This window comes from Haemaphysalis longicornis, unplaced genomic scaffold (genome assembly GCF_048455015.1).
Source record: "Haemaphysalis longicornis isolate Haplotype H1 unplaced genomic scaffold, Haemaphysalis longicornis Haplotype H1 scaffold_11, whole genome shotgun sequence".
In the NCBI taxonomy this organism is placed as follows: Eukaryota; Metazoa; Arthropoda; class Arachnida; order Ixodida; family Ixodidae; genus Haemaphysalis; species Haemaphysalis longicornis.
In genome coordinates, this window is record NW_027526214.1 from 36123408 (window position 1) to 36146994 (window position 23587).

General features: G+C 48.1%; 1 pseudogene; it reads left to right on the top strand.

Moving 5' to 3' along the window:
• LOC144160618 (uncharacterized) overlaps positions 1-23587 on the top strand; it is a 45794-nt pseudogene that overhangs the window by 10342 nt on the left and 11865 nt on the right.

Genomic DNA, 23587 nt, shown 5'->3' on the forward strand with positions numbered 1-23587 from the left:
GGCTTCAGCGTTACCCCAACGTACGAATAGCCTCAAGTACAGACTGCAACATTTAAAGGTGTTCGTCTAAAGTCAGGGAGAATACCACAACGTCGTGGAGGTATACGAGGCAGGTGTGCCACTTCAGGCGAGCTAGCACAGTGTTCATGACTCTTTAAAACGTCGCTGGCGCCATGCATAGCCCAAAAAGCGTCACCTTGAACTCGCATAAGCCGTCCGGGGTTATGAATGCAGTCTTCTCTTGATATTTCTCGTCCACTTCAATTTGCCAGTAGCCTGTCTTGAAATCCATCGATGAGATGCACTTCGCGTTGCAGAGGTGGTCGAGGGCGTCGTCGATTCGTGGCATGGGGTACACGTACTTTTTGGTGATATTGTTAAATCGGCGGAGCTCAACGCAGAACCTTAATGCGCCATCTTTTTTACGAGTACGACCGGCACTGCCCACGGACTTTTCGATGGCTGTATTATGTCGTCGCTGAGCATCTGTCGACTTGAGTCCGGATGACTTCGCACTCGTGTGAAGAGACAAGGTACGGTGACTGTCAGGTAGGTCGGGCTCGATTCTCAGTTATTATCTCGAGCTTTGCCAGGTGTGTCTGACGTAACTTTGAGTTCGACGAAAAAAACTCGCTCTAGCGATGCAGCAAAGCCAAAAGCTTGTTCCTTTGTTCTTTTTGTAGCGCCGGATTTACGTCAAAGGAATGCGGGAGCCTGAAGGTATCTTCGGGTGCGCATTAAAATTCGGCGACTGCGATCACGTCACTAACTTCTTGCGTTTGTGCGAAGAACGCAATTGCGGATTCCTTGTTTAAACACTGGTATTCCTCGTGAAAAATTGTGACAAAACGTGGGATTTGCGTTGCTTAAATCGCACAATGCCTCTTGCGACAGACACACCGCGTTCGAGAAGCTGCCTTTGGTCACTCTCCACGATAGCGTCGACGTCAGGAGCAGCACCTTCAGAGTAGGCGGTGATCATCAAGCGTGCGCGGGATGGCAGGGTGACATGATCATCGGCGATCCTTACAGCTGCACGGTGCGCGCGGTTCCGTTCCGGCGTCACTGAGTGATCGGAAGTTGAAGTTATCGACTGGGTCTGCAGAATAAATATTGCGCCGTTGTCTGTCAAAAAGTCAATTCCGAGAATCACGTCGCGGGAGTAGTTAGGCAACATAACGAACGCGGCAGGGTACATCGTGCCGTCTCTGGTGACGCGGCATGCGCACGTTCCACTCGGCTTCATGAGGTGGCCTCCTGCTGTGCGTATGTGCGGGCTCTACCATCTGGTCTCAACTTTCTTCAGTTTAGGCGCAAATGGTCCGCTCATTAGTGAGTAGTCGGCTCCCGTGTTTACGAGGGCAACTACGCCAAAGTCGTCGATGGACACGTTGACTTCGGATGGCGCCTTCCTCGAGTTTCGGGTGCGTTCGGGCGTGGCATCTTAGATTGTGCGTGTTCGTGGTCGCGCACTGTGCGTCGTCTTTGTCGTCTTCTTCTCAACGGCAGACTCGGTCATGTCGGTAACGCGGAACGCGGTGTAGCTGTGGTCGTGTTTGGGAGTCTCGTCAGGGTTACGTCGGGTCGTCGGCATGAGGGTCTGTCGTGAATCACTGTCTCCGGCACGTCCCCGCGTCGTTGAAGGGTTTCCGGTTATTCGCCAAAGAGCAACTTCACCTCCAGAAGTTGCTGCTTTTATTTTACCCCACGTGGGCTGGGGGACCTTCCAGGTGCGAAATCAGCATTGTACGGCGGTTGGGCGACTGATAGGGGTAGGGTGTCGGCAATCAGTTGAAACGGGCTTGTCCACAGCTGGTGTTGGACAGGTATTCTTCGATCTCCAATGTGCGTTGGCCGGGTCGGGGGCGGGATGCGACGATGGAGAATCCTCGCAAACCGAGCCTCTTGTAGGGGCAGCGACGGCAGATGTGGTCGTCCTCCCCGCAGTGGTAGTACAGCGGACGATTACGGGGGTTCGCCAGACGTCTGTTTTCCTTGGTGTCTGTTTTTGGGCTGCAGGGGGTCGTGCTGGCGACAGTGGACGACGATACGGCGGGGCTTCTTGAGGACGGGTTGAATCGTGATGGGGTTTAAGAACAGCCGCGGAGTAGGTCGTGGCTTGTGGTTCGCGGGGTGCTTCCGACGGCGTAGGAGTTCCCAGAGCGTTTTGGATTCTCAAATTACGTCGGTCAGGGAAGCCACCTAAGGTTACGGATTCGTTGGAAAATCTTCCGAAGGTCCTCCCTGACCACTGCTCGGATGGTCTCGCACAATGTGTCGCAGCTTCCAATTGTGGTACCAATGGTCGCCGATGACAGCGCGTTGACAGGGCGGTCATACTGCCTCGTTCGAATTTCTAGCGTCTTCTCCAGTGCGGCAGCTTCAGACGCAAATTCGCCCACCGTTGTCGGAAGGGGGTTGCGGATAAGGAAAGCAAATTGTTCTTGCTTTAGTCCTGTCATCAGAAACCTTAGTTTCTTTTCCTCCGCCATTTCTTGGTCCGTACGGCGAAAAAGTCGCTTCATCTCTTCGACAAAGATCACGATCCCTTCGCTTGGGTGCTGCGTTCGATTTTCAAGCAAAAGCGCAGCGTGTTCTTTTCTGACCACGCTAGTGAAGGTCTGAACGAACTCGCTTTTGAAGGGAGCCCAGTTGGTCAAGAAGCTTTCCTGATTCTCGATCCAAGTGCGAACGAAATCTTCCAAGTAAAAGAAAACATGCCGAACGTTTCTGCGTCTTCCCACCTGTTGAATTCCCGGACGCGCTCCACTTTCTCAAAACAGTTTTCTTGGTCTTCTGCGGGGGCTCCTCGGAACGATGGCGGTTCCCGTGGCTGCTGGAGGACGATTGGAGATGTTGCTTTTTTCACCAGGGTGTTGGTTGCATCGTTGGTTCTCATGGGCCCTTGTGCCAGAAGACCGAACTCTGGTAGTAATCCTCGCAGTCAGCGGCATTCCCTGGTTGGAGTAGGTTGGCGGCTTCCAGATTTCGTAGAGAGCATGAAAGGTGCGTACCTAGCACCTCCACCAGATGTCACGAAGCCAGAGACGACGCAGTTGTCTTGAAGGAAAACACGATTATTGGATCGAACTTGTGCTCCCCTAACAACTCAAGAATACACAGGCGGCGAAGCAGCAGTCAACAAAGTGACGTATGCGAGCGAGCGTCGACGATAGGAATGCCGTAGCGTCTGCTATGCAGGCTTTTATCTTTCGACGCGTGTGTTTCTCGAACCGTCGATTCACATCCAGAACATTGTAAATCAGAGAATATTATTCTGCGCTAGTGGAGTTAGGACGAAACAGTCTGCTTATCTGAATGAGATAGCCCATGCGGCATAAAACTAAAGAATGCAAAACGCGCTTCGCTTGACACAGATAACAGGGCCGGGCGCGGCCGGGCAGCGAAAACAAGCAATAAATAAACAAGCAAACGCATACATGGTCCGCGGCAATATCACAGAAATGCCATCGTTCGAACGACCTGTTATTGAAAGTTCTGACATGCCCATGGCTGTGTTGTTTTGTCTATAAAACCGCATTGCCCTAAGAAAATTGCTCATGCATAGTCTCTAATTCTTCAGTCTCATTCGGCGCGAAAATTCGGTGAGATCCTTGTGTAACTCGTATTGAGTTACACAAGAAACTCACGGAATTTTCCGCACTATGAGACTGAAGGAATTCTTTTCCGACAAGCAAGACAATAGTGAAATCAATGACCACGCACTCCGCGCAGCAAGCGCTTGGACGCCAGACGCCGAAGAATCTCCAGAACTCGATTTGTATAAAACATTACCATCAAAAGAAATATTAATGACCACAAAGTAATCAGGTAAACGCAAAAACTTGACCCCCTCGGAAGAAGTGACTCTAAATAACCTAGTAACCAGAACGGACATAATCATTAAACATGTAGACAAAGGAGGTAGCATTGTCATCTCAACGACGGAAAAATATAAAGATGAGGCCTAGAGGCAGCCTAATAACCATGGCCACTACTAACGTTTAGATCGTGATCCCAGCAACGAATCCAGTCATTCCATTCTTCTTACTCTCACGGATCTGCTGGCTAGAGAATTATTCACCACAACAGAACTAAACTTCATGAGACTGACGAACAAGCAAGCAGGACGTTTCTAGGTCTCCCCAAAATCCATAAAGTCCTCACAGAAGCATTATTCTCAGTTGACATTCCGAGCAGACCCATAATTTCTAACAACACCCCGACGGAAGCACTGTCTGTGTTTCTGAATCACCATTTGGCAGACATTCCGACTTCTCTTCCTTCATTTGTTCAGGACACCCCACACTTGCTCGCCGTAATAGAAGCAAATAACGATGGTGGGTAAATATCCAATGACACCCTTCTGGTCACGCTCGTCATCTCCGCCCTCTATACGAACATTTCCATCACCCAAGGAATAAAAGCAACATCAAAGACCTTAGCCGAAAACCGGCACCAACTTGCGTTGGAAGTCTACATTACTTTAATAAAATTCATTCAAACTCTCAACTGCTTCGAGTGCGACTCATCTTATTACTTGCAAGTTTTTGGAACCAGCACGGGCATTTCTTTCGCACCCACCTACCCCAATATTTTATTGGGACAACTTGAAACTTTCCTCTTGGAGTCTTTCCCCCTCAAACCGAAGGGTTACCTTTGATACATAGACTACATCTTCATATTTTGAGAGGACGGCTGCACAGCCCTAGAAAGTTTCATTTCGCATCCTAATTCTTCGCATCCGACCTTTAAGTTCTGATGTCAGTACTCGGATAAACAAGGGAACTTCCTAGACACCACTGTAGTTCTTAATAATGGTAAACTGAAAACCATGCTTTATAGGAAACCAACGGACAGGCAACAGTACCTAGAGTAAACTCGCAATCACCCACGACACTGCAAACAAGGTGTCTTTGTAGGATAGGCTACCAGACTAAGAAGATTATGCAGTGATAACACAGACTATATAAAACACCTTAATGGACTAAAGTTCACACTGGCAAGCAGGAATCACCCGGTCAACGCGCGTGATATGGCTTACGAAAGAGCATCCAAGCTAGAAGGGACGAAGTGCTCAAGCAACAACGTCGAAACGAAAGCGCCCGAACACCAGCCTTAATAACCATATTCTCAAACGTGATCCCTAACGTAAGCAATATCCTGCGCAAATACTACCCCATTATAGCCAGTTAAGACCGACGTAAAAAGACGTTCTCGGAAGCCCCAAGAGTCACCCACAGAAGAAATAGGAACCTAAAAAATTCCCGCGCCTTCCCGAGAGGGGAACACGAGTAAATGCAGAGCATTCGGGCCTCAGTACTGATTGAAGGCAGTGTTGCTTCCATCGCTTCTTCCGTGATGCTGGAGTAGCAGACACGAGTGAGTAAACGTGGGCACGAGCGTCAACCAAGGAAGGAAAAAGCAACGCAGTGAGTGAAACACGAGCGACCGCTAGCCGCTATATTTGCAGCGCGCGAAGTAGAGGGAGAGCAGTACGGGGGGGAGAGCGCGCATGCGCAAGCAGCGCATGCCCTTCCACGCCCCACCGCGCTGCTATCACGCAACTGTTACGCCGAGACCGCGACGGAGCGAATGGGCTGACTACGACGCATGCGCGCGCCAGCTGCTGTTGAGAGAGAGGAGGGAAGGAGAGGCGCACCTGCTGCGGACGCGGAACTGTTGACACCATCCGACTCAGGAACAGGCGAGGCTAAGAAATGCTCTGCATTTCAAAGACATTTTCGTGCACGCCAAAATTGGCGCTTCCAAGGAATCAGTCATCAGCCCTTGCCTCCATCCTAGATGCAAGACCTGCCAACATCTGCAGACAGATTGCATTGTCAATAGCACTGCCAGTCAATCCGTTCATAAAATATTTCAAGCTTCACGTGCAATTCTTCTAACATAGTGTATATGCTAGAATGCTCATTCTGTCAGAAGCAGTAAATTGGAGAAATGTGTCAAACTATGAACTTACGCCTGAATGGTCATCGGGCTGACCCCCGTAACAGTTGATCCACAGCAGTCACGCTACACTTCAACCAGCGGAACCACGGTTTCGATGATCTCAAGCTCTATATTCTGCAGTAAAACTTTAAGTCTTCAAGATACCGGAAATAAAGAGAATTCCACTTAATCCATAAAATCAATTGCCTTGAGCCAGCTGGAATAAATGCTTGGAAAGGGAGCTTAGAAACCCAACGGTATTTCAATCGAAGAAAAAAATAATGCTCTCACAAAACAAGGGTCTCTCCATTCGCAACAACCCTGCCTGTCCATCCCCAAAGCTGTAACTTGAATACAATTTCGCTCCTTCGTTTTTTCTTTTTTTTCCTGTTATGCTTCTATTCGACTTAAACACCACACGCACTCGCATCTCTCGACCTTTGGCACACACACGCATGCAAAAAAAAAGGAAAAAAGAAAAAAAAACAGCACAGAAGTCTTCGAATCAACCGCAAAGCTCCCCGTGGATGGTACCTGCGCATTCCCCTTCTATTCTTCTACATAAACTGACCTCCACGCCCGGAATTCTTCGTACTAGATGGGCTGTTGTGGTTTACGAGTTTTCTCCCTCACACACAGCCCAGTAACCAGGTAATTGCACCCCCCAGACGCCCGCTTTGGACCCAAATTTCCCGGAAGCCTTCTTTGAGTCCACCCGGCACCGCGGCAGGCCAGCTTAAAACATTCCCCCAGCTCCCCCCTACCCTCTCGTAGTTTTCCCTCTGTCTCTCTTGCGGGGTTCTGTCCCATTCACTACAGAGGTGTTTCTCTCTCACTATTTTGCTCCTTGCAAACGACCACTGACCCACTCTGCAGTCCTCCCTTCAGCCGCGCTCTTAACCACCTGCCCGCCCCCCCTCTCTCAGACTCAATCTCTATCTACAAAACAGTGTGCCAGAGATGAACCCTGATGCATTGAAAAAGAGAAGTCTTCTTGTCGAAACGTTGGCCGAGGTCTGATGCCGCTAACTTCCTCAAAGTATTGACCATCTTCAAATTCGCACATTCCCTTATTATATTTATATATATATATATATATATATATATATATATATATATATATATATATATTCTTTTTGGTCACAACAGGTTGTGATAAACGCGTGTGTATGTGCAAATATGTGTAATTTGTTGCGTGTCTGCATGAATATGTTATTTTCTCTTTAAGTAACCCTGCTGATTCACACTTTTCTTGCAAGCACATTGTAGTGGCGGCGGCGTGTGCCGCCGATGAATGAACGACTAGAAAACTTGAGTGCCCATCGGAACACAAGACCCTTTATTCCGAGTTGCGCATGCTTATATACCTAAGCAACACTGGCGCCACCTGCGGCAGTGAATCACGGAACCGAAACCAAAGAGACAAATATACAACACATTCCCTTCCTTAAAAACAGCTATATGGATTAGTAATGTAGTAGGTTAGTAGGTTTGTACATATGCAAAAATACTATACAAGAATACAAACTACAATGAACATAGCTAAATACCAATACAAGATCACATTTACTAAAGAAATTCACCACAATGAATATGTCAGTTCCTTTCGCTTTCGCACAACTTCGCGCACTAGTTGTAGCCATAACGCTGTGGTGGTAGTCTCTTTCTTGGTGGTTGCACCCTTCGTTGCTGGGTGACTGCTCCGGGAGACTCGGCCGACTGCGTAACAGCAGGCGACCTGGACGCCTGCGCAGCCGGAGAAGACCTGGACGCCAGCGTAGCCGAAGGAGACATGGGCCCCTGCGGAGCCGAAGGAGACATGGGCACCTGCGGAGCCGAAGGAGACATGGGCACCTGCGGAGCCGAAGGAGACATGGGCACCTGCGCAGCCGAAGGAGCAGCCGAAGAAGTCCTCGTCGTTAATTCTGGGGTAGGGCCCTCACATGTAGGCGGAGACCCTCTTTCACTAGCTGTACTGTTTCTTCTCCACGTATAAAGAGCAGGAGAGGCTCGCAGAACCTTTGAGAACTTCGACGCATTCCAGGTTTTACCGTCATCCAGGTGGAAAGAGGCTGGTCCCTTTCTGCTGATCACCTCTCTTGGGCGGCTGAATTCCAGGTCGCCTTTAAATCTAATTGTGGGTTTCTTCACTCTGACGAAGTCACCAACGTCAACTCTGGTTTCTCTTGCAGCTCTCCGAACATCCGTGTATCGTTTGCTGTCCTGTTGTTTTTGCTTCACCCGCTCCCGTAAACGGCGGATTTCCAACCCAGGATCGTCAAAGAAGGTGCCCGACGGATGCCCGACGACATCCAACCGAGTTCTTGGCAGCCGTCCGTGTAGCAGAAGCGCTGGAGCTTTTTCCGTTGTAGCATGCGGTGTGCATCGGTAGACACCCAGGTACTCTTACCGCCTGGCGCAAGGGTCGCTGCTCAAGAACCACCACTTGAATGAAGCTTTTTAGTACTCTATTAAATCTCTCCACTTGGCCGTTTGCTTGTGGGTGGTACACGGACGAATGCTTCAAGCGAATGCCGCGATCTTGCAGAAACGCCTGGAATTCCCGGGATACAAACTGTGGGCCGTTATCGCAAATAATCTCATCTGGGTAGCCTTCGCGCGCGAACACAGACACCAAAAACCGCGTTACTGCGCTGGTTGTTGTGTCACCACAGAAGTGTACTTCGGGCCACTTGGAATGATAGTCGACCAGCGTGATTGCATATCTGCAATCGTAAGGCGCCCGCTCAAATGGACCGACAATGTCCATGCCCAGCTTCTGCCACGGCTGATCTGGAAATGGGACCGGTTGCAATGGTGCAGCTCTGACTTTTGTACTTTTTTCTGCTTCCTGGCATATGCTGCACCTCTGAATAGCTAGCTCGACTTGGCGGTCCATGCCCGGCCACCAATACTTTTCTCGCAGCCGCGCTTTTGTTCGCACCACTCCGGGATGCGACTCATGTGCTGCAGCGATTACCTGCTGCGTGAGTGACGTGGGAACCACAAGCCGTTCGCCACGCAAGATTAGATTGTCTACCACAGAAAGTTCCTCACGCACTTCGAAGAAAGGCTGAAGCTCGGCCGATAAGGATTTGTGTGCCGGCCACGACGATTGCACATAGATTTTGCTTTGTTGCATTGTGCTATCTTGCAACTGGGACTGCTCAAACTGTTCTCTGGTAATGCAGGAAGGAATTTCGAGAACTGATACAACCTCGTCAAACAGCGTTTCTTCTTCCTGGAAAGACGACGCGGGCAAGCGTGAGAGTGCGTCCGCCACTTGGTTTTGCGACCCCTTGCGGTACTCGACGGTATAGTTGTACCGTAGTAGGCGTTCTGTCCATCGCGCTACCCGCAAGGGGCGCCTTCCTGTTCCTTGTGTTGAAAGCAATGCCACCAAGGCTTGATGATCAGTGAGCAACGTGAAGGGGCGTCCCCACAAGTACACGTGCCACCGCTCGCACGCCCAAACACAGTCCAACGCTTCCCGTTCTCCTACTGAATATTTCCTCTCAGCTGGCGAAAGAACTCGAGACGCGAAAGCGACAGTGTGCAGTTTATGTCCGTCCACCTGCTGTAGGACCGCTCCAAGTCCGCACTCTGATGCGTCCGTCGACACTAAGACTGGAAGAGATGCATCGAACATTCTCAGTATAGCGCTAGATGCCAGCGCGTCTTTGGTCTTTCTGAAACTAGCGTCTATCTCGTCAGACCAAACGAATCGCTGCCCCTTTCTTAGCAGGACACGCATTGGTTCAACCATGTCAGCGAAGTTGGGAATAAACCTAGAATAATATTCGACCAATCCCAGAAATGATCGAAGGCTGGCCGGATCAGTGGGCGCTGGAGTGTCTCGGATGGAAGCAACCTTTTCCTTCAACGGCACAATACCGTTTGCAGTGATCCTGTGGCCCAAGAACGCCGGCTCCGGCGTATCGATGACGCATTTTGTGTTCAGTTTGAGTCCTGCCTCTTTTCTGCGCCTCAGAACTGCGGTAAGATTCGCCATGTGCTCCTCTCTCCCCTTCCCAAACACAATGATGTCATCGATATAGAACAGGACACCGCTGCAACCCTGCAGAATTTTCGACATCATACTTTGAAAAGCAGATGGTGCTGAAGCGAGCCCAAAACACACGCGCTTAAAACGGAAGAGGCCGTCGTGTGTTATAAAAGCCGTTAAATCGCGGCTCTCGCGGTGAAGCATGACCTGATGGTAAGCTGATGCAAGGTCAAGCTTGGAAAAGTGGGTTGCCCCCACTTGACTATGCAATAGCTCTTCTGTATGAGGGAGGGGAAAGCTATCTGCTACGACGGCTTTGTTTACCTGTCGAAGATCTACACAAAGGCGGGTACCTCCATCTTTCTTTTCCACCACGACAATGGGGGACACCCACTCGGATGCCTCTATTCGCTCTATCACGTCCATTTTTTCCAAGCGGCGGAGTTCTTCCGAGACTCGTGGCCGGAGTGAGAGCGGAAGGCGCCTGAGTTTTGAAGCAACTGGCTGAACTGTGGACCGTGTCTTGACGCGGTGAACAAAACCCTTCGCGATGCCAAGTCCTGGATCGAAAATAGCACCAAACTCTTCAACTAATTCTGATGGAAGGTGAATGGACTCCTCCGCCCATGCCTGGACTGCGGTGTGCTCCGTTCGAGCGCTAGTACGCACCGCTGTCGTTTCAAGGCACTGTAGTGACGCGCCATCAATCTGCAGACCGAGCGCACTGATTGCATCAATACCCAAAAGCGAGGTGCCTTGTTCAACGACATAAAAAAGAAGAACTGTTGTGCAGTTATTGTACGTGACATCAGCAAAGAAGCAACCATGCACTGGAATTGGTTTCTTCGAATAATTCAGTAGTCTAGTTCGAGCAGCTGAAAGCGTCTGTCCTTCAAAATGCTGCCTAAATAGGTCATGCGACAAAATCGAAACTGACGACCCTGAATCCACGAGGAAAGTTAACTTCGTTTCACCAACTGCTACTGATATGTAGATTGCGGGACGAGTGGATGTCGTCACAGCCAGAATGCTTAATACTTCTTCAGTTATCGAATTTTCGCCATCTAGTTCACGAACCGGAGCGGCGTTTCTGTTGCAGACCGAGCGAAAATGACCCATAATACCGCCACCATGACACCGCTTATTTTTGGCGGGCCAGCGGAATGAAGCTGCCTTGTGCCGAGGGGAACCGCAGCGGTAACAATGTGCCTGCTGGTTGCGAAAAGAGCGGCGGAAGTAGGTGCGGAAGGCGGAGTGTTTGCACGAGCATTTATGCGCTGCACATCTGCAGTTGAAAATTCTTGGAGGTCATTGGTGGCCTGTTCGAACTGCGTCGCTATAAGTACAGCTCGAGTGAACGAGAGGGAAGACCCTTCAAGAAGCAACCGCTCGTGCAAATTGCGAGATGATACACCCGCAACGAACTGGTCACGCAAGGAATCTTCTTGAGAAGTGAAAGAGCACGTAGCTGAAAGCTCACGTAACGCGGTAACGTACTCATTGACTGCTTCACCGACTTGCTGCACGCGCCTTCCGAAACGGTGCCGTTCGACCACAACATTGATTGTTGTCGTGAAGTGCGCATGCAGCGCTGCGACAGCGATATCATACGACGACGCTTCATGCTTTGTCTGAGTAGTGTCCTTGATAACTCCTGATTCTGTATCAGTAGTTGATTGCTCACCGGGCTTAGCGTTGGCCAAGGATGTAAGCGGCAGAGTGTGAAATATGCGCTGGCCTTCAACACCGAGGCTGTGCAGTAGAAGAGCCTTGCGACGGTCCGGCGCGCACTCCGAAGCACCCGACGCGAGCAGAAAATTCTCGAAGATGCGGATCCATTGCGGCCAGGGTACAGCAGGACGGCCAGGCGTGGGCAGGAACGGGGGCGGTGGTGCCAGTCCGGAAACACTCATGGCGGAGAAAACAGTTGGCGAAAATCACGAAAATCACGCCCCCTCCTAAACGAGCATCCTCGTCGCCAATTTAGTGGCGGCGTGTGCCGCCGATGAATGAACGACTAGACAACTTGAGTGCCCATCGGAACAAAAGACCCTTTATTCCAAGTTGCGCATGCTTATATACCTAAGCAACACTGGCGCCACCTGCGGCAGTGAATCACGGAACCGAAACCAAAGAGACAAATATACAACACACATCTTGTATGCCCACCTGCTATGCTCTCTTATGAGAGTGACGGTATTGTAAAAAATAAATAAATTTGGACGAACACCAACGAGAATTGGAGAAGTACGCACCATTCGTAAAACACGAATTAGGAGAAAAAATGGGACCGACGCTACTTGGGAACATTTGTCTACAGTTGGAAAATTCAGATTGGCTATGAGGCACAACCGCGAAAACTTTTTCAAGCCTTCGAGAGGCGATGTGGTGCTAAACAAACATTACTTTGGTTCAATGCAATACCGTTATGGGTTCAGAGAGAAGAGAAGGGCTTTTCCCTCTTCCAACCACTTTTCACGACAAATCAGCACAAGAAGATGCCCAAATTCTTCCCAGAGAAAATAGTACCATAAACCCCCAAACGACAAACGTTATTAGGAAACAGTAAATATGCCTATAACACCCTTTGAGGTACAGCAGAAGAAGAAAAGGCTGTGGATAAACAACACCTCTAATCCAGATGGGATGGTGGCGGAGGTCTACTTGACTTTCGGCAAAGAACTTAGGCCCATCTTCGTGAGTGCCTTCGGAGGCGTATGGAAAGAAAAACTCTTGCCGCCATTACTGCAGCACCGTCTTCTGATCCTTATAGCAGTTGTGTTCAAGGCCGCGGCGGTCGCTTTTTCGAGGGAGGCGAAACGCAAAAACGCCATGTGTACGAGATTTCGTCGCAATTTAAAGATTCCCAGGTGGTAAAAATAATGTGGAGCCCTCCACTACGGCGCAACATCGCCTATGTTGCTTCGGCCCGTTGAACCCAGCAATTATTCAATCAATCAATCAATCAATCAATCAATCAATCAATCAATCAATCAATCAATCAATCAATCAATCAATCAATCAATCAATCAATCAATCAATCAATCAATCAATCAATCAATCAATCAATCATCCTTATACCAAAACATGGTTAACAGAATCAACTCCAGATTTGAATGACTTCCTCACCATCACGCTACTACCAGCTTGCTGCAAAATAGTTGCAAAGATTGAGCCCAAGTGACTTGAAGCGGTATTGCGAGGCGTGGTAGGTAACCATCAGACCTATGGCTCAAAGGCCACTCTATCATCAATAATTAATACCGAATGAGAAAAGGGCGCGAAGCGGCAGTGATGGACGTTACTCCGTTGGCAGTGAGCGTTCGACAAAGTGTACAGCTCCTGCATACTTACGCTTCTGCGTCCCTTATAGATTGGAGACGTCATGCTCGAATAGACGGAGACCAGTTAAGACATGACCACCAGCCTTGTCTTTAACGGTAGGCCTGGCATCCCCATTTCACTGCACAAATGAGTGCGCCAGGGGCGCGCAATGTCACCAGTCCTCTTCACCTAGTTTCTTATCCATTCTACTGAGTTATTGCTGCATCAGACACAATCACATGCCTTGTCCTCGGGGAGAAGAAATTGCGAGTCCTGGCCAATGCGGACGATGTGCGCATCTACGGCATATGCCGTAGATGCGCACATCGCATCTTTTTTCCGCATCTACGGCACATGCGAGGGAGGTCTTAGAGATAAATGGCCGCTTTAGCCAATTTTCGGGCCAGAAATAAACATTTACAAGTGAGAAGGAGCCTGGCTTGGTTAGTTGATTTGCAAATATTGATCCCTCTTCGGCATCTATTGAAAAGAAGGTACTGGAAAATACCTCAGCATAAAACTAGACCTGGAAAACGCGTGTATTGTAAGATGGTGGAAAACTTCTGGCTGCTTAGACGAAACTCCAGCCATGGAGGACGAGCCACATTGTCGTTCGCTCAGGGGCTCACGGCAGCAACGTCCTCATATACCCTACAATGTTGTATGGAGCATGCATCACTACAACCCACGCGAGCTCAATAAACAAATATTGTCATATATGGGCGGTCTTTCTCTGGCCTTCCGAATACGTACTCATGCATAGCTCCAACCTGTTATGGAGTCTCTAGAGGGGAAAAGTGTGCCGGATGAATGTAGAGGTCACGATGACTGTACAGTGCTTCTTGTTCTTCCGCGACCAGCCAAACTCTTTTCAACGCGCGGCATTATACTGCCTTGAGTCCGCGCACCCAAGCAGGTGGCTCACTGTATCAGGGTGCCTTAACCACAATGTAAGTCACACGAGATTTTACAGGGACCATGCCACTGCACTGGTCACTTTGGAGGAGCAGTAATTATTCGAGTACCTCTTCAGCGCTAAGCCACGAAGGCCTTACTGGTACCTGTTGGAGAAAGTCTCTCGACCGCCTCTGTATTACCAACCTTCCAAGAGCACACAACGCAGAAATTTTTTGGGGCGTGTGCGATGCCACCCTGTTCCCCCCTGTTCTAACAATTGTCCTTTCCTATTCACGCCGGTGGTTGCACATTTATGGCGGGCAGGAACCTTGGGGCATCTTTGTGCCCTAAAGCGTGGGATGCATCATGTTCTTTAAAAGAAAGACGCCTGAAAACGCTTTCCTGCCAAGCCACACAGCCCAATTTTTTAGACAAATTACAGACTTTGCATATGATGGAAAATACCCTAGTCTAACCTCAGATACCTATGACGTGCGGAAGCGGAATGTCCCATCTGTTGCTACTGTATTCTCGTCCTGGGCCTTCTCTTCTTGAGGAGGGCAGAGACCGACGCAGTTGAGTGCCCTGTCAGCCCAAAATCTGCCTGGCGTTCCCTGGTTAATAAACTTAACCGGATCAAATGAGAGCAAGAAGGAGCCGAATCTGACGAAGAACTGCGTAAGTCATTGAAGCAGGGTTACCAGGGGTCGATCACCTTCTAGACCAAGAGGCCTTATGATCACGCAGCCTTGCATAGAAAAGCAGAAGGCGTTAGAGGTGTCAACGCAAAATAAAGCTCGCGGTTTGTTCTACCTTTGCTATATCTTGTTTTGTTTCCGGTAATATTGATTCTCTTCGCCAGACATTTTTCTAGGCTTTTGTTGTCGCAGGATTCGCCACTTCTCTCTGTCATTTATTTTCCGCATGCACTGCGAGACATGTCGGCATGCTACAAGTATTCCTGTTTTTCGTCGGTGATTGTGATCATTTTTACTTTTTCTTTGTGTGTGAGAATTTTTATGGTTGAATTCCTCATGTAGTCACCCCTAGCCGTGTTCTCCAGCCTTTGCATATCACATCGCGCAATGTCATGTCGCTTGTAACCATATTTATTTATCTATATAAACCTATGGTTGGACAAAAGCGTATGAAAAAATAAAAAGTTCATTTCACGGCACCGGGTTTGCGGGAAGCACATCATTACTGACTTCTAGATGTCAAACAGCAACAGTCAAAATGAAAATATCTGAACCGAAATGGCGGATCAGGTTAGTGAATGTTTTTTTAGTAATGAAAGGGTTTACACAGCCCAAATAGACTGGTTTTGCTGCACAAATTATCTCCCCTGTGATCTTGCAATACCCCAAGGCAACTCTTACGTAACTTAGAGAATAATGTGTAATAAATACCTGTAAACAGCCGTGGCATAAGGTAAAATGGCCATTTCTCGAACTAGGGAAGTCGAAGAAGCAAGCCCCCTTGATGCAGCGAGAGGTGACTGTAAGATGTAGGAAGCAGCTAGGAGCAGAGAGGAATATTTCAACAAAAGAATCATCTACGCACCAGGAAAAGGCGGCCGGAAAGACTGGCCCTGTACGTCCTGTATAATTTAGTTGCAAGAAATATATTTTTTTATTTATTGAAATCAGCAAAAGAAGCAAGGATACCTTTAAATCTTCCATGTCCGTGCAGATATCTAATCTGTTTTGTACAGTTTAAACAACTTAAAGGGGTTTAATTGACCTTTCACAAAAATCACAGTACAAGGCTGTGCGCACACAAATATATTATTCTACAGAACAAACAAAATTACTTGTCTTTAGAGCACTCAGTTTCATTCAAACAGGCTAAGTTCCGAAGATTGCGCTTAGTGTTTTATTTGACTAGATAAAATTTTGAATCCCAGGGCAGAACCACTACGGTAGCAGAGGTGAGCTCTCCTTCTGTCAAAGAACGCGTTGTACAGACTCCCGTCACTAAAACGTAGCTGCTAAACTCACTGACCACGAGGAAAAACTCCATGTCATCTACATTAGGCTCAACAGGTTAGAAGAAACCCTCAAAACAAAATTTCTGGACATGAACACGAAACTCTACAACACCATGGAGCTCCTAAACAACATTATAAAAGGCATTGAATCACCAGAGCCTCTTCACATACCAACAGACACCCGACTACAATCACCAGCACAGCTTATCAAACGCGGAAAGAACAAGCCAAACAATTAAAGTGTGGCGGTGGAACTGCCGGGGATACAAATGTAAATGATACGCTTTGCAAATAATGGTTCAATCTTAAGCCCGTTACAGTTGCGTTGCAGGAGACCGATACGCACATGAGGTTAGCAGGCTACAAGACATTTCAAAACCAGAATGACACGAAAACATCGGTACTGGTAACCCTCACAGAGTCCCGGTAGCAGTTTGACAGTGTCCATATTCTGCACGACCTAATACCAGTATATGCCAGAGAACGGATCGACACCAAAGTCTTTATTCTCAACGCATACAGCTCCCCAAAACACCGAGAGCCTAGATTCAACCACCTCTTCTTGCAGACTCGTAAAGAAGCCAGACCGAATGCTGTGGTATTCAATGCCTTGCACACTGCATGGGGATACCAGAAAAGCAGTGCTAAAGGGAGAGACCTCTAGGATAAGATACAACACCACCTTAATATCCTTAACGACCCAAGCACTGCCACCAGAGTCGGCAATAGTGCGCAGGCAGACACCAGCCCCGATTTTACATTTACTTTACACATGAAACAAGACAAATGGAACACACGACGTACGTTAGCCAGTAACCACTATTTTATAGAAACACCCGCCGCGGTGGCTCAGTGGCTAAGGCGTTGCGCTGGTGAGCACGAGGTCGCGGGTTCGATTCCCGGCCGCGGCGGCCGCTTTTCTGATTGAGGCGAAAAGCAAAAACGCCCGTGTGTTAGAGATTTCGGCGCACGTTAAGATCCCCAAGTGTTCAAAATTATCCGGAGCCCTCCACTACGGCGCGCCTCATCGCCGTCGTTGCGTCGGCGCGTTAAACCCTACAATCAATCAATGAAATATTTTATAGAAACCATTATAGCACACACGGACAGGATTAGGTATGTCCCCGACCACAAACATTCACTTAGAGGGATGACTTTGCACGCTGCGAGAAGACCATTCACAAGAGACCCCCATAACAGACATTGATAACTGGGCCTGGCAGCTTCTATCCGATATCAAAACCGTAACGAAGTAGATAGATAACCTATTCCCTCTCTAACAGTGGACCCCAGGTTCTTCCATCTCTGGGAAGGTTCCAAAGCATTCAAAGACGCTGGAGAGAGAATAAATTCAATCGTAAGCTCAAACTACGACTAACAGACCTTCAGTACGGAAATAAGAAAACACGCAGCGGAACTCGCTCAAAGCCATTGGGACCAGATATGTGATCAGCTGCAGGGCAACCTACACCTTAAGAAGACGTGGCAACTACTTAGACACCTAATTCACCCCAGTACCAGTAAGAGACAACAAAGTGGTCACCTAACCGAGATAACACAGAAGAACCAATGATCGGATTCTGAACTCCTTGATGCACTACGCGACATATACCTTTCCCCACCCCGAAAGCACAACTACAACCATACTCGGGAATAGCCAATCTGGACCCCGACCGAGATATTACAGAAGCTCAATTCCGAGCTGCATTACCCAAACTCTGATCCAACTGAGCCCCTGGTCCAGACCAAAAAACTAATACCGCATTACGCAACCTGTACGATATGTCAATCCAATCACTCACGCAGGATATTAACGAAGGCTGGCGAACACGCAGTATACCTAAATCGTGGATGCACGCCAAGAAATCCTAATTCCGAAGTCAAATACCCCTCATATTGGAAATTCCCCCCCATATCTCCCTGACATGATGTCTGGGTAAGGTCACGGAGCATGTCATTCACGCACGACTGAAGCAGTATATGACTGATACTAATAAATTTCCTCCAACCATGGTGGGCTTCCGGCCAAGCATGTATACACAAGACGTCATGCTCAGGCTTCACCATCATATTAAACAGCCTAGTACAAACAGTCACGACTCTGCTGATAGTATAGGTGTGGACCTGAAAAAAGCCTTTGATAATGTCATCCGTGACGTAGTACTTATAGGCCTACAGTCAGTGAACCCAGAGGAACGAGTCTATAACTAGGTTTAGGATTTTCTTACAGACAGAATGGACGTCCTTCATGTAGGTGGCCTTAACACCCCTGGCATTGACATAGGGGGTTGCGGCACGCCCCAGGCAGCGGCCATATCACCACTTCTGTTTAATCTGGCCATCCTGAAAAAATCCACAAAACTTAGCGAAATATCATATTTTTACCATAGCCTTTACGCTGAAGACACAACGCTGTTGACAAACCGAGGCCGCAATGCGCATATAGAGAAAATCCTCCAGCAAGTCGTATATGTAGTTGTCGAAGAAGCTGCCAAAGGAGGAATTCCATGCTCACCTTATTAGTCACAGTTACTTTTGATATCACCACAAACTCGTAAATCGAAGAAGCCAAACATTATGCTTCACATTGTAGAGCACCCTATCCCAGAGGGCTCGCGCATTCGGGTACTTGGTTTCTTTATTTAAAATGACCGTAAAAACGGAGAGTTCCTAAATATATTGGTACGGTACAACAACTATATTGATAGGGCCTGAAGACGGCTTGTCGCCCTTTTCATGTTGGTATACTTACCCGTGACGCGGCCTTGAAGTCGTCTCGGTTGGTGTTGCCTCTACTTTAGTCGTGGAACCGCTACTTTTTCGGGTCGACCACGCCTGCCCCAGGTCTGGCGTGTCAGTTTTCACTCGGTTTCGCTGGGTCGCTGCCTTGTGAGTGCCGCGTAGACCTGCTGGACGTCCTGGGTCTGGGTCTCTCTGTCGTAGCTCCTCGTCACTGGTTCTAGCAGCGACGGAATTGTCTTACATGTAGCCGCTTCGTGTGTAGTTTTGCTAGAGTCCCATAGGATGTGAGCCGTAGTGGCTTTCTTTTTCTGGCATATGCGGCATAGGTTACTTCGTACACGTCCGGGAACACGTGCTTCATTAGGGCTGGGGTGAGTAGCGTCACGGTCTGGAGTTGCCGATATAGCACCGCTTCCTCCCTAAAAAAAACGCTACCCAAACAGCCAAATTAATTTGAATAGTCACAAATCGTCATCAAGGCATGAAAGAAAATGAAAAGTTCCGCATTCTGAAAGCGTTAGCTTTAGGTCGACTGATGTACTCTCTTCCTAACCTTCGCTTGACTAGGCAAGATATAGAACGGGTCGATGTACTTATTAGACTAACATATAAACTGGCACTTGGCCTCACCTCCGGCACATCTACTGCCTGCCTCTGAGGCTTCGGTATCCACAATAAAGTCAGGGAACTTATTGAGGCCTAATTAACCAGCCAGTACAAAAGACTATCAGGATCAGCGGCAGGGAGACACATACTCCAACAGATCTCCATTGGGCACCACAGAAACTATACACACCTCTATTCTATACCACCACGCTTTCACGCAAGGCTAATAATACAAGCACTACCCCGCAACATGCACCCCGAAGATCACATAGCCAGGAGAAAAAGACGGGCTGAAGCGCTCTACAAAATACAGAGCAATAACCCAAAAAACATCTATGTGGACGCAGCGGAATACAGGCACCAGATGCATTCGCAGTCGCTACAACGTACATCCCTAAAGACTTCTAAACTCGGAAGCTATACGAGCCACCCGCCCAGAAACGGCGGAAGAGGCCACCACATCCTTAGCCACAATAAAGAATCCACCCCTCAGGCAATCATTGCTGATTAAAAGACGGCAATTCAAAATTTCTCCACTGGCTGATTATAGCGAGTGGCACACAACATTCGGGAAAGTTGTCCGCCCATATCCCCGGGCCAGACAATTCATTTGCCCTGAGCACCCACCCGATCCTGCCTTGAGGGGAACGAGACGGCCGGAATGTGTGGGCCTAATATTTAACCCTATCACTGTGCGAGGTGTGCGAGGGATCGTCCGGTCACATTTATGATATCAACACACACTACCGCGTCTCCCACCTGATCTACGCACCGGTGGACCAGCAATTACATAACAGCAAAGCTCACATTTGGTATGTGCTACAAACGAACACTTTCTCCAACTCAGCCCGTCTTACCCACGTGCACCCAAGTATCTATCCAGCCACCGCCTTCCACCTGTGCGGTGAACAAGCCACCCTATCTAGCATATGGGCATGCCCCCAGGATCCATTTCCACTGATCACCACTGAGCATCAATGGGAGCCCGCGCTGCGCAGCTGCGATCGGACCTTCAGGTCCAGATAATCGACAGGGCTGAGGAGTTCGCTGTTCAATGGATGCCACCGCCTGCAAGCGCGCCCTGAATGGCATTACCCGAAATAAAGTTCTGTGTCTGCCTGTCGGTCTGTCTGTCTGTATACTCAAGTCCTAACGCTGTAGAGTCCTTCTACCTTATATTTTGCCGTATTTCCCTAATTGTCGGTCTTCACAAAAAATGTAGCACTGGCTTTCGTTTCGGACTTTTCGCCAATTCACCTGCAAAAACCAGTCAATATGCAGCAATGGCTTCGAGCTTCAAGGTAAACGAAAGCGAGCAAAGCATCGAAGCCACCAAGGGGGGCGCACACCAGATAGATATGATTGTGATAGTTTAGTGGCTCCTCCATGTAACAAGTGGGGGCTCTCAGAGGGGTTTCTCTTTGAGGCTATTTTAGCATTAAAAATTTTCTGCTGTCGCCTTTGTCACTCTAGCCAGCTCATTTTCTCCCTTCGTTCTGTCGACGTTAAGTAATATAAACTGGATTCTGTCGGTTTTTACTGCTCACCCGTCTTGTCGGCACTCCACTTGTATCCACGCATGCTCTTTTGCGGAAATTTCCATGCACAAAACACACGAACGAGACACAAAAAAGGGACATAGAAACAGCACTGACACAGCGCTGGGTCAACGTCTCTTATATGTCCCGTTCCTGTGTGATGTGCGTAAAGAATGTAAAAATAACAAACAGCCGACAATAAAACAATTGTCCAACAATGGCTACCGCCTCCTACATGCTGGCACCACTGGGCTGTGGGGGGTGAAGCTGTTTGGACAGCAAGACTTAGTTTACCCAGTCCTGTTCCTTCCCCTTTTGGTGAACACAGCCCCTACACAACTTTGACCAACTTCCATATAATCGTAGGTGTCAGCAATCGACAGAGTGTACATGTAATGAGGTATAGGTGAAAGGCACGGCCAATCATTCGAAAGGATAGCGCAGCACCTGGTCACGCGGGGCTAGACCAAGGGAGAAGAGGAGAAGAAGGAAGGTGCAGTTCAGTCAAGGCGGTGAGGAGACGGTGCCACTTGCTAGCAAGTATAAACAAAGCCCAAACGGCCAAACAGCCAATACTCAGAATACGAGCGTCGACCTCATTTTTAATGCGTTGCTAATAAATGCGAATAAACATTAGGCCAAAAATAAAGTAAACTGCTAATATATTCAAAAGTCAAGATTCATGTTCAAATGCAGCCGCATTTTTTATAAAATTGGCTGCTGTTGCAATATGTATTTGGAGGAAGGGGTGATGCTCTGGCCTCATAGGGGCAAGCCACTTAATGCTTTTCTCCAACCTTATTGTTGAGGTCAGCCAAAGGAAAAAAGACGTAATGGATGCACGCTCACCTCGTCCTGGTGCAGGAAGTTTGATCTTCGACTACCAGTTTTGTAGTAAGCGACAAGAAATGAGGTCTTTCTTTTACTCTTGGTGGTATATGGTGCAAACAGGTTTACTAATTTTTATTTTAGCATTAAAGCATATGCAAAATATAAGGACAAGGAGACAGTGCTTGGCTGGCCAGGACAGTGCGTGGGTGGCACATAAGCAACGAACATGACCGTAAGACAGAAGAATGAGGACGCAAACAAGATGCTAGCATATCAAAAATAATTGCATGCACTCCGAATTTTATACGGGCTCAATTTCACTGCATGCACCTGACTTTGCTTCTTGCCTACGTGGGTTGACACCATTTGATTACTTGCTACTTGGGATAGGTCATCCCCTGTTAAAAGTAGGTGGTCAGTCGCGGTACCAGTTTGCGTTACGTATGTACTTTAGCGACACACATAGAAGAGACACCAACTTGTGTGAAAACAAGGATGCTCTATAGGGCAGAATGGTGTGCTAAAATTTAAATCTTGGATTGGTGTGGTTTCAAGCTGCTTATTCTAAAATTCTACTGTACTGAACGTAAGCACCACCGCACACATTTTGTCATTGTATGATTTCGTTACCAAAAACACGGAAATATATACACACAGGACATTCAAAGGGAAAAGCTTGGAACTACCGTTCTGTTTACCACCGCCGTGCATCAGGGTTTCAGTGTTGTGGCGAACACTCGCTCTTTCTAATCTTTTTTTCTGACTATACAAAACTAGCATTTTATGCTGCGAACGCAACAATCCCCCGAGGCGTCGTGGCATTACGCACTAAGGCGTCGTGGCATTACGCTCGAGCGAGCAACGAGGCTGCGGTAAATAATATAGACAAAATGTCCACACAGCTAGACCATTACAGCAAATCTGAATCATGTCGCCAGTACAAGCAACGGGGGTAGCTGGCAGAGCTCGAGATGATGCGTGTTCAAGTTCGGCGCTGTTGTCATTCCTATTCCATGTTTCCCGGTTTATCTCTTTTTTCTCTGACTAAAACTCAGGTATAGTTCAACGCTTTGTCTAATCTTCTCTTACTGTTATTTCCTCGTCTACGTGAGCTTTTATTGCTTTGAATATCGCAACGCCAACAACCGTTTTCGTTGACGCAAGCTTCACAAGGGCTTCAACATGCGCGGGTTAGTACATTGAAAAACGGTGGAAGCCAACGGAGCGGAAGGTGCCGAAAATAAAGAAACAAAGCGAAAATGCTTATCTAATCGGTGCAGCTTCAAGTCCCGGTTTCTTTCGAAGGCACGTTTCACAATACGCAAGCAACAAAGTACAACGTACACGCCTTTTCAGACATATACGGGCAAAACTAATTAAGCCTGATATTTCAATCGCAATGTGGTCCAGATGCAGAATACTCACGATGGAAAGGGGAGGACAAAGGTGACCACTATAGGAGCGCTGTCAACTCGCTGAACTCTTTCAGGCAAATTGACCTCACAACACAATTCAAACTGCTGCACACAGTCCTCATTCATTCACATTTGTAACCGAAGACATTTGAATAAAATTAAACATTCTTCTCCACTTCCACGTTTAAAAATAACTGCGTAGAACACTGCGTAGAACGCACGTGAGAAAAGAGTTCCGAGTTCATAAAAAGTAGATTAGGTTAACTCGAATGGCCTAATATTTTGGATT